The sequence below is a fragment of the Anneissia japonica genome, unplaced genomic scaffold, assembly GCF_011630105.1.
Source record: "Anneissia japonica isolate Jap-2015-1 unplaced genomic scaffold, ASM1163010v1 scaffold733_len5334_cov108, whole genome shotgun sequence".
In the NCBI taxonomy this organism is placed as follows: Eukaryota; Metazoa; Echinodermata; class Crinoidea; order Comatulida; family Comatulidae; genus Anneissia; species Anneissia japonica.
In genome coordinates, this window is record NW_022725668.1 from 1 (window position 1) to 5,327 (window position 5,327).

Here is a 5,327-nt window from a genome sequence, read left to right on the forward strand (position 1 = left end):
ACTGGAATGCATCGACAACGAGCCATCAGGTAAGCGAAACCAAAGATACTCTAGAAACAGAAGTTCACAGAAAAATACTAGGGCGCCGTGTACGGCTTGATGTAAAAAATTCTGCCAAACTTACATAAAAACGGTGGATACATAACCTCCTTTTGCGGATTTAGAAATCGTTGCCATTATCCATAAGATACAAACAAGTAGGCATACAAACCAAGAGAATGTAATGACAGACGCATATTATTAACACTTGTACTATATAACACTACAGTGGAATGTATTTCTGAGTTTTCCAGACAATAAAACTCTTGAATCTTTAGAATTGTATGACTGATATAGGGATAAATTTTCCATCATTAGCGGAAAGAGAAGGGCGCCGCGTACATCTGGACCAATTTATTTCTGCCTCATTTTTGCTATACAAGTTATATCGATTCTTGTGTTATCTTTGGCGAAACCCATGAATCACAATGTATGTCCAGCATGACCGTTGGCGTTAAATACATTAATACAGGCTTACATGTACTTAGGCCTAAATTATTATACTACAGTACAGTATAAACAATAGGCACACGTCTATGACTAGACCGAAATGTAATATGACGGTAGGCATACTGTACTATACACTGGCCCAGGCTGACAAGCGATATTGGAGCATTTGTGATTCAATTTCAAGTTTTATTCATCATTAAAAAAATAAAATAAAATTTACATAAAAAAATCCACATCAATCAATCGACAAGTTTCATCCATAGTGATTGATTTGTTTCACGTCTAGCCGGAGTTGGATTCACTGCACAACGCAGTAGGTACAGTACCCAGCTTAAGTCTGTGTATTTTGCAGAGGTTGTCATTTTTGCACCACCTTCGCACTGATATTTTTTAATTGTGCTGATGCTGATCTCAAAAGAGGGTATTAAAAATAGTGGCAGAAGTGTATATTGGCCCTTAAATTAAATACGGTACACATTGGGTTTTCGGCAAGGGTTTGACATTAATTACTACCACTAAACAAGACACGTTGCATAAAGGTGCAGTGGGTCAACGCTATGTTGCATGGAACCAAAGGTTGTGAGTTCGAATCACATCTTAGTGTTTATTAAAAACTTTTTTTTTGTATGATTCATTCTATTTGACAAAAAAAATTGGAAGAGCTATAAAGATACCTAAATTTTAAAATGATTAGAATGTTCATTTTTACAAAATGAAAATGTGCAAAAATTAAAAAACTAATTCGAACTAACGACCTTTGGTTCCTTAGAATGTTAACCGATCACACCATCCATGCCATGTGTAATAATTAGTGGATGTCATCCTGTTTTGTTTTGTAAGTATACTGTATTATTATTATTAACTTAAAAAAGGGTCCATAAACTTTTGTTGGAAATCCCCTCTAGTTAATGTGTACAAAATTTCCTGCACGTCCGTTCAAAACTGACGAATGCACACCTAAAAAGATCTATTAATCAATTAGCAGTATAATAAAGGATTAGTATATATTGGCACTATTAACGGCTGGCCATACAAAAAAGATCTATTAATCAATGACCAAAAAAGATCTTATATTAATCAATCAGCCTAAATAAGATGTTTGTTTTTTTTTTCCTGCAGGTAGCTTGAGCCTACAATATTGTAAGTTAAAAGCTAATCACTATGCAACCTACTGCTAATCACTACCTGCAGAAAAAAAAAAACTAAAAAAGGAATCAATGTACAGACTCAGGCACTCTTAGAGCTCCTCATGGCTCAAACTTGCACAGAAATTGCCACTAAAATAGAATTGTTGCTACAGTACTGCATATTGGTTATATACAGTATTAAGATTAGGTCAACGTCTAATTTTCGGCAAAATCTGCATGGAAATCGCTACTTATTTACCGAAATGTGCTAACAGATTTCTTTGCTTAAATTCTGCGCTAAGGATTCTCCGCACAGGCCTTATACCACTGTACTTTTGGTACCACTTTTTGTGTGGGCCACTTGACAGATTGATACTGTGCACCTCAAATGATTACTTTACTGCATCAAGAAAATGCATGCATTATGAAAGAAAACAATGTTTAACAATAGTGGGCAGGCTACAGTAAGCCCGACAAATGTCAACATTGTTATTAACTCTCCTTTTTTATCCACGTTCACTGGAGCATTAAATCGCTGCAAACTAAATTACTTTTTGTTGAGTTTTCTTTAGTTTTCTTTTAGTTTTTCCTCTTGCATACAGTAGGCCTGCTCCTTTCATCACCTTTTTGCCAACCACACAGCTTTTTTACATAAATTTATTTATTTATATTGTACTTGCTTTTTTGTAATTAAAAAAGTAATGAAAAAGCATTAACAAAATTATTTTTTATTTATTTCAGTATTAAGGTCATTTCAATATTAAGTGCAGAATTTTTCAAACAGGGACCATACAGTTTCAGAATATATGTGGCACTTATTTCAATAAAACATTGATAGTCATGAAATGATAAAATTTAGAGGCGAAAGGGAGGGCGGCATGTGCCCTGTGCCCCCCTACTGGATCCGCGCCTGCAATTTACTTTGCCTCTGTAATTGTTCATAATATTGACGAGTTGACATACAGTTCAAACATAAATTGGCATGCTTACAGTTACACTACTGTATCTTTGAACTTTCTGTCTGAGCGTAAGTCTACATTTATTTATAAAAATAGGCTCCCAGCTGAAATGCGTCTAATGCTTTACATGTGTATGTATATGGTTTTTTTGGCTACTTTTTCCATACTTTCTGTGTTGGCAATTCGCAGAATAACTGTACAAGTATATACCAAATTGTTAAGACTTTTTAGTGAACTTTCTACAGTAGGGACATGTCTTATCATGGAGGAAATATATTAAGAAGGAGTACCATCGACAGAGGATCAAAGGTACAGACCTCCTCGCCGCGATCGTCATATCTCACCAGTTACGTAACCGTAATTAACAATAGATAAGCTGTAATCGGTAACCGCGCATGCGCCAGTATCTGTCAACAACCAAGCCACAACAAATCACTCGGGGCAACAAGAAGCCAAGTTACGACTTTCGAGATCGTGCTGAAAATATGGATGACATGACTGATGCTATCGATTTTTATGAATTATAAGATGAGTTAGAGGATGAAATTCTCAAAGAATTGGAGGCAGCAAATGAACTAGAAGACCAAGAAAATGGTATTGTTTTTTTTTTTTTTATCAACAGTATATGTGTGATGAGAGTGTGGAATTGTAGTATTTCTCCGGCAAGGAGGCCAAGCAAGCTAGCTTAGGCCTATCCCTCTAGTGTAGTAGTATAGGGCCAATGTATGACTTGTTCGAGGGCATGTTGTGCCCTACCACCTAGCCTAGGCCTCTAGTGAGAATCGGAACTCTCGCGCGAAAGCTCGGCGTAGGTATGGTCTCCATTTGTATGTAGCCTACTTAGAAATTATTAGTATAGTAGTAGTAGGCCTAGGCTAGGGGTACCGGAGTCTAGGTAGTAGTAGGTCTTTTCCATCATTTGTTGTTGACAATGATTGAATTGATAGTAGTACAGCCTTTGGAGACATATGTAAGTGAATTTAGTTTAAGAGAACCTTACTTACTAGGCCCTAATCTATTATCATGGAGGAAATATAATATATTTCTTCCGTAGTTACATAAACTTTCATATAATACCAACACTGCTGAATATCATCTTATTAATTAAACAAATCCAAAGTTATTTTAATTACTAGTATAAATACATTTTTAAAAATACAAGGTATGGTCAAATAATAATGCCTCCACATATTTAATTACAAAAATTATTTCTATATTGTGTGTGTCAGTACTAATTTATTAATACTGTATATTTTGTTATAAAAAAGGTCCACCCGCAGAAGATGAAGCAAGTATTGATTCGAATGCTGTTGCCGCTACAATAAAAAAGAATAAAAATATTTAAAAAAAATTTTCTGAAGATGATGCCATCAAAGGGATGAAGGGCTACATTCAATCGGCTTTGACGTCACTGATGAAGTAGTTGACAAGTTCAATGCTATGGTAACTACAAACCATCTTGATGTTTTGCTGAACAACATTGTTGATAAAGTAATTGTACAAACATATTGGTGCAGAATAACAAGGGCTACTCTTTGTGACGCTGCATCGAAGTAGCTACTTGATATTGTAGTGAAGTACTGGATTAAAATTAGAGCCAATGCTTTTTTGAAAGTATATCTGAATGTAAAGAGGGAAAGTGGTAAGATTTAAAAAAAGGGAGAAAAATCTCTAAGGAAGGAGCTGCAATAATATGCCATATCTGGGTTTTGTATAATAATGAATACATTATTTTTGGAAATAAATATGCAGTAATTTGGTGGCTCTGAAAAGAGCTGTTTGGTTTGGGAAAATCACACGTGATCTGGCTTCCTTCTTTGAAGAGGCGATTCGTCTATTCGTTGTTCATCATACTAAAAAAAAAAAAAATACAAAAATATTTATAGCAAAATCACAACATAAAAAAATGTGTGCAGTTGCTGTGGAAAGAACTACTGTAGGGTCTATTGACAAAAAAAAACAAAAAGGGTTACATTTTAAATAAAATAAGTAACTTTTTATAATATTAACTAACTACTTTATACAATATTATTAGCTTAAATCCTGGTTTACCTGTAATAATATAGAAATTCCTTTTATATGAAAATGACAGCAATAATAATATACAATATAGGAAGGACTAAATAATAAAAGAAAGAAAGCACCTCTCTGCCATGATTGTGCTAGGCCTCAACCTGGCCTAAAAATACAGTATGTTCATATTTAAACGACACAAGTAGGCCTAGGGCCTAGGCCTAAACGTCTCTTTTCCATTTTTTATAACCTAAAAAAGGGTCAAATTTGACAATCGTCACTGTCAGCAATTTGTGACCTGGACGAAATCGTACTGCACTATAAATTAATAGGTAGGCCTACAAATTAGTAACCTACACGACATAGAGAGGCCACATAAACAAGCTTTATTCTCTGGTGACTTCCGGTCCAACAGTTCTCCGGGGTCACATTCTGTTCATCCTACCTCAACCGGTCGTGATCGGCCACGGTTAATTTGTGTACCAAATAAAAGCTACGGCTTTCTACTTTCGATAGAACTAAATTTCATTAACAGGAGACAACCGAGACTCTTTTTAATTGCAATTTATTTACATCACTTTGGTTGCTACAATAGAAATAAGCCAATACTTACGAATGATGAAAGAAACAGTTATTTTAGGCCGATTTTGACGTTTTAAACATGGATATCCTCCCTAAATACAGATCTACCTGAATTCCTCAAACACGCACACAAACAAGCCATGGAAAATGAACTGCG

General features: G+C 35.1%; 1 long non-coding RNA gene across 1 annotated transcript; it reads left to right on the top strand.

The window, feature by feature from the left end:
* Nucleotides 1-2,843: 2,843 nt before the first annotated feature.
* LOC117112848 lies at nucleotides 2,844-3,912 on the top strand. Its single transcript, XR_004446095.1, has 2 exons — nucleotides 2,844-3,169; nucleotides 3,844-3,912. It is a non-coding gene; the product is annotated as an uncharacterized LOC117112848 (long non-coding RNA).
* Nucleotides 3,913-5,327: the final 1,415 nt, after the last annotated feature.